Here is a 12,791-nt window from a genome sequence, read left to right on the forward strand (position 1 = left end):
TTCAATCAGCTGGAATATGACTACATTTACCATTATAAAAGGCATTTTTGTTTTGTACAATTTCGCCCTTATTTTTCACTGGCATTGTTCCTATCCTCCATTCTATTTAGGGGACTTTAAAGTGGTTTACGTTGTTGCGAGTAATTTCTTCTAATCTTGAAGTCAATTAACATTATAGTCTAATGATATTATTTTTCATTTGATGATAAGAGCTTGAGCTTGTAAGTTTGACTCTTGTAAATGACAAGTTCATAGCAAAATTATTATGACTATGTCATTATGTTTCTTGACTCAAGTTCTCCACCTAATCTCCTGAGTATAATTGAACTGTTGTATTCCAAAAAAAATATCATCATTTGATCTTTTCGCCTTTGGGTTTCCTACATAAAATTATGAATTGCATCAAATGTCAACACGGCCCTAGTACTCGTTACTAAATTTATAATTTTAAAGGGCTGTTTTATTAGCACTACATACATTGTTGTATACACCATAAATATTTAATTAACCCCGTATCTATTTTTTAAATTAAAATTTATCTTGATACATCATACATATTTCTAATATTAAGCTCACACCCCACACTGTCCTTCATCATATTTGACTATGGCTACTGGTGGCACAGTGGTGCCTAATGAGAAGTCCAAATCTTCTGCACTCTTTGTGTATAGTCTCTCTATGAGCTAAACCATTAATTGATACGTGCTTATAATTTAACTCATCTTAATTCTATTGTCGTAAACATAATACATATCAATTAATAATTTAAATCACAAGAAAAAAAAAACAAACAAGCACAAAATATTTATATCTACTAAAGCCCAGTTCTTCTCTACTGTTCATCCTGTGAGTATGAGCACTGTTCACCAACAGTAAAAGGCGGAACTGCCCTTGGTTTCTGCTTTGATTTCGGTACTGTTCACACTTTGCTACAGTAAGAAGTCCGTTTTGTCCTTGCTGGATGTCCATCTCTCATTCCTCTGTCTCTGGTCTTTTTTTTTTTTGGGTTTGCTCTGCCTTTTCAGTACATGCTTTCCACGTGTTGATCATCGACATTGTTTATGTTTAGAGGATTTTACCCTCGCTGCTCACGCATCCATCATCTTTGAAGGTACCTATTCTCGACTCTTCTGCGTCATTCTGCTCTCTCTCATCTAAATCCAAAAAATTAGATTGCAGCTTCTCAAACTCTCTCTCTTGCACCGCCACCATCAGGCCGCAGCTGCTTGAAGGCTGGGTCTCCAAAGAGGTCATTTTGTAAAATGCTCTCAACTTAAGGTAAGTAATTTGAAATTTTGGTTCTGTTTTTCATTTATTATGCCCAATTTTGAATTTAAATCTATTTACTTAAAAAAAAATTGATTTGGGTTTATTGAAATCAGCGATGGAAAAATCTGCCAAAAAACGCAAGATTTCGGTATTCAAATTATGGGTTCTCTCAGACTTCACAATTGTTGGATCTGGGTTCTCTTCAAACTTCACAATCCGCCAGAAAACTCAAGGTTCCTCTCTCTCTCTCTCTCTCTCTCTCTCACACACCTTTTTTTCAATTCATGATCGTATTTGCTTTGCATGAATGCTGGATCTGTTGCTTTTGACAAATTCTGCACTATGTTTGCTGCACTTAATTTTGTTGTTGTTTGATTTGATGAATTCTTGGGAAAATCCAAGCTAAATCCCGTTTTGATTCGAAGAAATTTTATACCAAGCAAAACTTGGTTGCCGTTCTGATTTGAAGAAATTTCAAACCCATGAAAGCTCGAGTTTCCTGGTGAGCTCTCCGACATATTTGTTTAGGGTTCTTTTTTTTTTTTTTGTTCAAATTTTTATAATTTTAATTTTAAAAATCTGGGTTAAAGAAATTTTTTCTGATTTTAACATTTAGCTATTGGATTGCATGAAATCATTATTTAAAGAATTCTTTTGTATGAGAATGCAATGATGGACATTTTTTTTGCCCAACGAATCTGTGAGTTAAAGTCTTAAACTTTTGATTGAAATTTTTTAGAGTTTTTATCGTATTTGTTATCTATGATGATGATGTTAACAGAGTGTTTTTTTATCAGAATTTTGTTTTATTTTCTGTTGGGCAGCTTTTGGTGTGCTGCAGATGTTGGTTTATTGCTCTTTGCATACACTTTGCCTTTGAGCTACTAAGTACGTCAAGGTATACTAACTTTTGTCTTAAGGGTACCCAAAAGCAACCGATGAAATCAAAATTACCCTACAAGAAATGCAAGATTGTGTTACAATGTTAAATTATGTGCTCATATATATTGTATGAAAGATTATACTTGGAAGATATGAAAAATTGTGTTGCAAAGATCAATGTTGTTTCTTGGTGGTTTCTTTTTTTGTTGGTTGTTTGAAAGCACTGAAATTTTAAATTTTAATGTGGAGATTTTGAGTTGTGGAGGAGACCCTTTTGAGATTAGGATTTAATATCTTCGTTAACACTCATTTTTCTTATATGAATTTATATTATCATAAACTCTAATATCTTCATTTTTTTTGTTGCTTTGCTATTTCAGGACAATTTTCTTGTACGCTTCTGATGAAAGATAGAAAGGACTCCTTCAACATGGAACATAGAGATGTGATTAGAGTTCCTACCGGGCTTCTATTTACTTAATTAACAATAACAATGATGAACCTCTTCACATTGCAAAGCTCATCCGTTTTGTTAACAGTTCTGGACGATTTGAGGTAACCAAGATCATTACTTCATTTCATCAATATTAGTTTTGGTAATTTATATTTTTATTTGTTTGAGCAATTAAGTACCTACAAATCCAATTAAATTTTCACACAAAAACTTGAATTTTGTTTTAGTTTTAATATTTGGGGTTGGTAATTTACATCATTGCTTTAATTTATGCAGGAATTCTGCCCTACTGGTTTTGGAAATCCCAAGTCATACTTCAACATTTCAACGATGACATTATTGAATCTGCCTTCAATGTAAGTTACAATTCTTAATTTTTTTTCTTTGCCCTTTACTTGATTTACTTTGTTCGCATAAATTAATTAGGCTCTAATTTACAACTTTTAATTATTTGATCAGACTCCAAGAAAAGAGCCAATAGCAGGACTTTAGACAACAAAGGGGCAAACAAAAGGGTCAAGGCATAGTCATGAGCTCCCCAAAAGAGCAACTTGAGGCACTATTTGGCTGATCACCTAGGATTGGTACCTGTAACCACTGCACATGTATAGTTTCTTTTTATATTACCTTGAATTGATGACAAATAGTGTTTTTTTCTCTACCACGATTCTTTTTGGTTCCATGATTTCCAGCATCTACAATGCCATCTCTGTCATAATTAATTCATTTATGCTTGCCTTCTATAAAATGGAATCCACGTTATGAAAATTGCCTTCACTATAAGAGCGTAAATTGTCAAGTTTTGTTTTTATATTTTGGAGATTGGCTATTTTTCAAGGTTTATCGTGAAGGTTGTATTTGCATGACATCTCTTATATAAAGAGAAAAAATATTGGCAAGAAATTTTTTGATTTGTTAAATGTTGCTCTTTCTTTATGTTCATAAGATAATTGACAAACTGGTTAATTACACAAAAAATTAACAACTTTTGGCCAACTAACCTTATTTTAATGCTTTAATACGCTACTTCCCTGTTTCCAATCCTGCTTAAATATTGAAGAATGGCTATTCTTGCATGGTTGTATTGAACATAAGCTATCCTCATAGTAGCACCTGAGAATTCGAGGTGATCCCATCGGAGGCCATTTGCACCAAATGATTCTCAATTTCTTGAGTGCACCAGTAAGTCATTTATCTTCATTTCTCATTGACATTTGTTTTCCTTGATAACATAGTTGACAGTGCTTTTGGCCTGTTATTATAATTACTATTAACAATTACTCTTAGAGAGAGAGAGATGGATATACCAACTCATGCATTTTCAAGGAGTACTATAACAACATTATTGGAATTGGATAACAATACTTGCTATAACTTTGGTAAGGAATCAGTTCACGGTGTGGGGTTCATGGATTTGGATTTGGCATTCTCTGATATTAACCAAGGAGTGGAAATTTTGATTGGTTTGACAAGTAATTTGGGTATGCTGTTTACATTCAACATTTTATAATTATGAGAGAAACTGAGATCATTGTATTATATGTTTTATTAGCATTTAACATTTATAATTGTGAACCACCTTTGTCTGTTTATCAATTTATTTTTTATGGTTTTCAGTTTCCTAAATGAAGTTTGACGTGTATGGAATTTCACAATTTATCTTCATTTGCATTCATGCATTTGAACTTGCAAGTCAGTTTATGCTAAATGTTGTTTAATAATTTAGAGAAAACGTTTCAATTGATTGTCATGCAATGCAGTTGCAAACTTGATGATTTAGAATTAGCTTATCAATCTTCCATACAATTTCTAATCCCGCAACAACGCGTGGGCAGCAATTTCTAGTAGATACAAAAGATTTGAAGTCTCAAATGTGCAGGCAGGTCTCCAATGTGCAGGCTGAGGGCAATTTGCACGACGATCATCTTTGAATTTAGAAGTTCAACAACTCAATCAATTAGGAAGTGCACGCACATTTAGGGATGGGCGACGGTTATGGTGGGCGGGTAACCACAGTTATTTTTCTATAACCGTTTATGCTCATATCCGCATAACCGTTTACCCGTTGGGTATTTGCCTAAGCGGGTATACTCATACCCATAACCATTTATAAACGGTTAATCATACCCATAACCACATACTCATTTAACCGTAGCCGTTTCGTACGTGTTTACCCATTTACCCTTTTTAATCCGTTTATCCTTTCTTTTTTACCATTTACCTATTTTTTATCTGTCTGCATGTTTTTTTAACAACTTGAAAATTAAAAAAGAAAAATTTGTCATTTGGTCTACATATTTTTCAACACAAATATAATATGTTTATATTTGTTCCACTTTGCTGCAGAAAATCTCATATGATTGTTATGTTGGCATATGGATCTAATGGATCATACCCATCTGCATCATATATTAATTGCCACCAAATTTTGAACAACTGAATTAAACAAAAATCTTAGAGAGAGAGAGAGAGAGAGAGAGAGCTTGTTGCTTACATGATAATCCGAAGGAGTTGATGAGAGAGAAGATGAAAAGCATGAGCAGGTTCATCTTTTCTCCAACTGGGACAAAGATCCCAGCCGAATCTCCCCCACCAAGTCTTAAGGATCCGGAAATCCGAACTCTTGAAATTTGATCCAACGGCTACAAGTCCCTCAAACTGTGCTGAGTCTATATAATATTAACTACGGAAACCATGCATTATAGTCAATAGCATTAAGTTTTATCTGATAGGGAACATAGTTTGTGTTAATTTTACATATATAAAATAAATAGGTAAATGGTTATCCGTTTATAACAGCGGTTAATACCCATAACCACCCATTTAAATTTCACGGGTAAACGGTTATACTCATAATTATTTATTTATCTAAACGGATATCGATAATCGTAACCGTGAAATTTAAATAGACAGATAACTGCGGTTACCCAAAACCAGTGGGTATTTGCCCATCCCTATGCACATCACACATCCCATCAACTCATCAATTGTTTATTTATCTAAACGGTTATCCATAACCGTAACCATGAAATTTAAATAAACAGATAACCACAGTTATCCATAACCAATGAGTATTTATTCATCCTACGCACATCACACATCCCATCAACTCATCAATTGAACCTAGCTTCCAACCTCGAGTTGCTTGTTTGAAGGAATTTGCACGCACATCCACATAAAGTCACTATCAGGTATCCTACCTCATCGTATTGTTCAAATAAAAATCGAAGTTGCTACCAAGGAAGAAAATATCGGTAATATCGGAAATATCGGTAGTCCGAAAACACGGAAATATCGATGGAAATATCGGGATAATATCGATATCGATAAAAATTAAATGGAAACCACGGAAATTGTAAGAAAAACTTGGAAATTTTTAATGAAACTTTGCAGGATGTTTATTTAGTCAATTATCTATTAGTTTATCACAAAAAATGGGAAGGAAATGCATTGTATGATGGATTTAACTTATTTAAGTTGATTATATAGCGAGCTGGCAAATTTTTCACTCTTTGAGGTTCAAATTTTTCACTCTTTCCCTGAAATCATATATTTTCACTTTTTCCCTGAAATTGAGTCTTTTATCCTAATCTAATCTGGACCCCCAGATTAATTTATATTTTCACTCTTTCCCTGAAATTATATAAATTGTGCAATTGAGTCATTTATCCTAATCTAATCTGGACCCTCCATCTTGATTCTCACTCTTTGTCACGCTGCCACGTGGCAGACCACTAACCCTCACCCTATCTCTCTCTCTCTCTTTTCCCGAGTCCCTCTCGGACTCCTCACTCTCTCTCAGTTCTCAACTCTATCTCTCTCTCGAACTCTCGTTCTCTCACTCCAATTCCCCGATCGCACCCACACCCAGGCACACCCAAATCCGTCCACCCCGATGCCAGCGCAGCATCTCCACCACCCTCCTGAACTCTCCCTCCCTCTCCTCCGTCTCTGGGAAGCACGGCGACGCGCAGAGGACTCCATTTCCCCGATCGCACCCACACCTAGGCACCCCCAAATCCGTCCACCCTGATGCCAGCGCAGCATCTCCACCACCCTCCTGAACTCTCCCTCCCTCTCCTCCGTCTCTGGGAAGCACGGCGACGCGCAGAGGAAGCTCGGCTGCCGTTGCGACGCCGACGACGGAGCCTCGGCGATATTATCGCTAATATTGCGATATTATCGATAATATCGCGATATTATCACGAAAACCATTTGGATAGTTATAAAAATATCAGTTCCCTTAAAAACCGATAATATCGGCGATATATCGCCGATATTATCGGCATTTTCTTCCTTGGTTGCTACATATAGAGATGAGGGAAAAAAAAAAAAAGTAAACCCTAGCTGCAGTTTGGAGGACTCATCTTTACTAGATTACAACGATAAAACCCTCCGCTACCAAAATAGTTTTAACATGCATTACTACATCGTTGAAATCACCCAAAGAATGAAAAAAAAACAATTGAAATTGCCCAAAACGTGGATTTCATGTTTGATTCATAAAAATGACATTTTTTGTCATTAATGTATTGTTTATGTTTTTAGTGGTTAGGATTTTGTTTTCTAATGGAGGGTGGGAGTTTGAAGAAAAATAATCTTAGAATACAGTGGGAAATTGATTTGGGGTGTATCCAAACCTTATGGCTAAAATAGTCATTTCATATTATATGATACATAAGTCATTTATTAATTTTTATGTGAATGTATTCAACAATATGTAGCTTGTTAATAAAACTCATTTTTTAATGGATAGAGAGCAAAATGTTAGGCAAATTTAAGTTACAAGTATTTCTTTATATGGTGATATATCTCACCTCAATTTTTAAAGAATCAAACAACTACTCCTTTTTAGGTGATGCAGTTTGCCTGTCGTTTAAGTTTCGTTCAATATTTATTTATTTATTCAATCTTTTTCCACTTTCTAGTTATCTTCTGGGTTCCCATTACTTATTTCATTAATGAAAATTTTAGAGCATCTTTAAAAGAGATATCAAAACTATCACGTAAACATATAGCAGTAAAAAAATGGCAACAAATTCTCTCCAACCGAGCCTTCAATTTCTTATTTGACTCTGAGTCATTTGAAGGCAAGGCCTTTTGCTATCAAATTTAACAGCAGATGTAAAATTTATTAAATGACTTTTTAAAAGCTGTGATAATTTTTTACTGTTAAATGAAATGTGGAAGGGCCGGATCACTTGATCAGGTGGCCTTGGTGGTCCCACAAATTCATGCCACATAAGCGCCATGTGTCCATATTTTTTTTACAAAACAAATAACTTAAATATTAAAGAATGAATTTTATATTATAAATAAATGTACATTTAAAATAGAAAATAAAAATGCCTCGATATCGCCGGTGTCTCTCTGAGTACGGCGACCTTCCACAAAAGGTCATCAGTATTTTGAAGCACAACTGATAATTTTACTGAGAAAATGCCCACAACTTGTATCATTGCTTTGTTACTTGAACTAGTGAAACTCTGGCGAGAGAGTGGGGGTTGATAGATGCGAGAAATTTTTAGTACTTTTAAAAGTAGGGATGAAAATACTTAAAAACACTTGTAACAAAATTGTCGTAGTATAACAGCTCAGTAAGGGATTGAATGAATAATTTGTATTTAAACCAATTCTTAATTATTATTTTTTTATAGAACTAATTCTTAATTAATTATTTGAAACAAAGTTGGAAAATGTTGATTTTGAAATTTAAAAAATAAAAACGAATTTTAAATAAAAGCAATTAAATAATTGGCAAAGTAAAATTTACTAAAAGAAAACGGTTTTGAAAATCAATTTAAGCACTAGGGCCTTGCCGTCACCATTAACAATCATATGCAATTTTACTAATTACCCGTTTGTGATGTTCAAATTAAATATAAACATGCAAGACCGATTAACCTTTGTGAAAACTCCTTGAAAAACCTTAAGAGTGTAATGTTCGCCTTAAGTGAACTTACAATTACTAATTACAAGAAGCCTTACTCAATTTCAAAGTGATGTTCCAATAGAAATTGCATCAAATTACTTGTTTAATTACCTAATGGTCATGAATCATTAAGACAATTTAATAGTTTAAACACCCTGATCAATAATTCAAAACAAGCATGCATGACACACCCCGACCCGGAATGTCCACAAGGACTCTGAATCGAGCTGTGCTGGCCAACACCTGGAAGGTGACGAAGCCATAAAGTGTGATGATGTGGAAAAATTATGAATAAATTTAAACCTAAGAGTGCCTAAATACCAGAGTGCATTGGTGAGCGGGAATAAACCCACTGCACACTTGATGTTAGAGCATAAGTAAGTACAGAAGAGTGAATTGGGAATCGTACCCTCGAAATAATCTCCAATACTAAGAATCGCCACGAATCTTCGACGATAAGAAAACTCAGCTGATAAAACATGAAGGGTGAAGACAAGATAAGGGTGAGTGGCCCTGTAAGTAAGATTTTAATAGAAACCATATAAAACATTATAACCCCTCGCTACAACACCTGTATAATTTCTAGAAAATCATAATATACCACAACACAACATCTCATAAGTAATATCAAATAATCAGGCGATTAATAACTCATACTAGTACGCAAGTTGGAGTCACCTAGGGTGACCTGTACAACTTACCCATATCTCATTACATACTAGTTCATCACCTATTTCATCACATATACTAGCTCATAAGTCGGGAGTCACCTCTAGTGACCTGTACGACATATTCATATCTCATTCATATCTCATCAATCAATCTAGCAGGAGTTACATATAGTGACCTATACGACATATTCATATCTCATTAATCAATCTAGTCGGAGTCACATATAATGACCTATATGGCATTACGCCTGCACACGAGTCGGAACCACTGTAGTGGTCTGTACGATAGGACTGGGTGTAAATGAATACGCTCAAGTGCTACGATTACATGAAGAGTCACCTACGAATCGGAACCACCTATATTAGTCTGTACGACAGGCTTATGCACTTACCTTGAATTCAAGGTGAGCGTATGGTGCGGGAGGTGAACATTACGTGAAGGACTGTGCCCTGGCCATATGCGGAAGCACTAACACTGGAGTGCAGGTTTATGAGCTTTAATTGCATCTAATACAACATGTACGACTCATAAGTAACCTGTATGACGATGCCGGAGTTGCCTACTATTGCAACCTGTATGACAGTGTCAGAGTTGCTTAAAACATAAATGTAGTCATACCATAATCCCATCAATTCAACTAATACCGTATACTTACCTGAACTTACCTGTGTGTCATGCATTCATCTGTGCACTTCAGAGCGTTCACAATAATTATGTGCAAGGAATATACATATGGATATACCAGGATGTAAGTCTGAACTTTAACCATATCATAATATTTCTAGATATATAAACATATAAACAAATGGTCTATAATGCATAAACTGTAATGCCCCATTCCCAAACTATTTACTTTTGAGAGTAATCATCGATGATAAGCCTAATTAGACACTAGCTAAATTAACTATCAATTAATTCCCTTTCCTTACTTCAATTTCTTGATTATTCACACAATGATTTATGATCGACATTTAACCACTAAAACATAGAGTCAAATCTTATAATCTTTCCACCAATGTCCCTCAAACTAATCAATTTCCCAAACTAGACTATTGTCTCGATTATTCATTCTCATTTATTATATGGTTGCATCTAACGTCTCGTTAGACTGCCTACGTACCCTAAGCAGGGATCAAGCCATTCGTAGTTCACAATAGTATTTCAAAACATTCATAGTAATCATAAGCAATAATTAATTTATAAACATTTATGGAATTGTCAATCATATATATATATATATAATATACAGTAGAAAGGAAAAGGCCCACTCACCTGAGGTCCGCGCTACGATTCCCTAGCATGCATATCGAGACATCACAAACCATCGTCGCCTATAACCAATTATCGAATCACATCTTAGACTTCTAACCGATAAAACACATAATTTACATAAAACATGTAATACCCTGAAAAATTTAAATATATGAAATAGTTATTCATAATTATGAATATGTGGGGAAAATCGAAAATAAATCGATTTATGATTATGGAAATAGAATTGGGAAATTTTAAAGTTTTGTTTCCAAAAATTATTATAAGTTACGTAAAGTGTTATCGAGATTTTATGTTATTCATTGAGAAATTAGTTTTAAATTAAACTAGTTACGAAGTTTGAAGTTGGAAATTAATTATTTAAAATCTGTCGACCTTTTTAGGTCACAATTTATATTTAAGAATAGAGCTCGACCTCATGAATACGTGGGCGCAAACCGTTCGTGAAACGGAGTTATAACAAAGAAGATATAAACGAGCAAAGAAAAGGGTGAAATGGTCATTTGACCAATCTCTGGAGGGCTCCAGATCTTCTGGAGCAGAGAGGAATGGAGACAGGTGGCGGGCTATGAGAGAAGGAATTGGGCACGGGCCAATTAGAAAAGAAGGAAAGGAAGGAAAGGAGAAGGGGGAGAAGGAGAGAAGAAAATGGGGTCTCTTCTTTGACCCGCGTGACCCAACTTGAGATGCCCCGCTCCGATGCCAATTCCGGCGTTTTTCTGGGTAGTTGGACATCGCCACCCCTTCCACTTGACTTAGTGACTCTCCTTCTTCCAAGTTCAACTTAAAATATTGGGGAATTGGCTTTAATTTAGTGTAACCCGCACCGGTGGGTGCGATGGGTCCGTGTCTTTGATTCCCCAATTCTGAAACAATTCCATCAAATTAATATCACCAATAGACTCCCCTAGAGGCCTGGAACAAAGCCCAAGCAATTATAGGGACAACGGAGCACCGGAGGTGACGAATTGAGGACAACCGTTTATAGGGTTTCCGGCGGGTTCAAGGAAAATTGGAGCCTTTCTAGTCCAAATTGAACTTGGCCACATGTATAAAGTTTGCTCTACTCTTTGAGATCTTCATTTCTGTAATTTTTGAAATTTTTTAGAAATAGTTGAATTTTCCGGCGAGTTGGGGCAGCCGAACGCCACCCGCGGCGGCGCATGGCTAGAGAGCCGACATTTGTGTTGTTATGCTAATTTTTTTATTCTAAGTATGTATTTTTTTTTATCTAATTGTTATGGTTTGAATATTAATATGACTGTGGTGTATGTGGGAGTAAATGAATAGTTTTGTATTTGGTTCGAATTTTGGAATTGTGAACTACGAAAGGCTTGATCCCGCTTAAGGGTACGTAGGCAGTCTAACAATGTTAGATGCAGCCTTAACCACTTCGAGAATAAATTTGCTTTGAATGAGAATCTATCTATAAAAAGGGAGGAAGTGACAAAGTGAAAATATAAGTAGTACATTTGGTAAGGAATTTATGAATTATAGACCATGGAAGGAAGTACGGCCTATGATTAAAGAATTTCGACCGATGATAGTTAAATAACCGAGAATAATCATACGTTGGAATTGGTCCAAGAAGAGTAATTGGGAGATTTATTTATAACACATAATCTTTATGCTCTCATAAAATGAGATGTGTTATAGATTTTGTGAGTAATTCATAGTCTGTTAATCAAGAATTTATTTATATTAAGAAGTTGAGTTAGTAGAAGAAATTTTAGATTCAGAAGAGAACCTATGCATTGCCTTGGTAATTAGGTTGTGTTTATATTTTTTTTTTTGAGAAGGAATTAAGAATTTAAATAAAGAATCATGATTTAACATTTGCTGAATAAAAACGAAGTTTATTCTGGGCCTATCCACCAATTTAATTCCCGAAAGTAAATATTCGGGGCCGGGGTGTTACAAATGGTATCAGAGCAAATGATCTTACTCAGTAATATGCAATGTTTTCGAGTTCTTGTTGGTGTGGATAATAATATGCATTATTTCACAATTTTTGTGAATAAAGTGGCATTCATGTTTTATATGTGAAATACATACATGTTGAGAATCATCATGAAGTGAAATGAATTGGATTGACATTATGTTATGTATTATGGAATATTATTGAGTTGTGGGTGTGAATTATGAATTGTATTGATAATGCATTATTTCATAAGTTCTAGGAGTAAGCCGGAATTTATTTGGAATGCATATATTATGAATTATGATGATTTGAATTGAATTGAATGGGAGTAGGAAAATTTTAAAATATCGTATTCATGTTATAGCTTGGAAGATGAGCATTTGAGTAAA

At 34.8% G+C, this 12,791-nt stretch overlaps 1 long non-coding RNA gene across 5 annotated transcripts; it reads left to right on the top strand.

The window, feature by feature from the left end:
* The first annotated feature begins 1,024 nt into the window (after positions 1 to 1,024).
* On the top strand, positions 1,025 to 3,442 carry LOC114822644 (uncharacterized). 5 transcript variants are annotated; one of them, XR_011578417.1, is made up of 7 exons: positions 1,025 to 1,111; positions 1,216 to 1,278; positions 1,383 to 1,502; positions 2,094 to 2,167; positions 2,532 to 2,706; positions 2,882 to 2,961; positions 3,065 to 3,442. It is a non-coding gene; the product is annotated as an uncharacterized lncRNA (long non-coding RNA). The 5 variants fall into 5 exon arrangements; XR_011578415.1 differs by lacking the exon at positions 1,025 to 1,111 and having other exon boundaries at positions 1,118 to 1,278; positions 2,067 to 2,167; XR_003770765.2 differs by lacking the exon at positions 1,025 to 1,111 and having other exon boundaries at positions 1,118 to 1,278.
* The last annotated feature ends 9,349 nt before the right edge of the window (positions 3,443 to 12,791 follow it).

This window comes from Malus domestica, chromosome 17, assembly GCF_042453785.1.
Source record: "Malus domestica chromosome 17, GDT2T_hap1".
Lineage (NCBI taxonomy): Eukaryota > Viridiplantae > Streptophyta > Magnoliopsida > Rosales > Rosaceae > Malus > Malus domestica.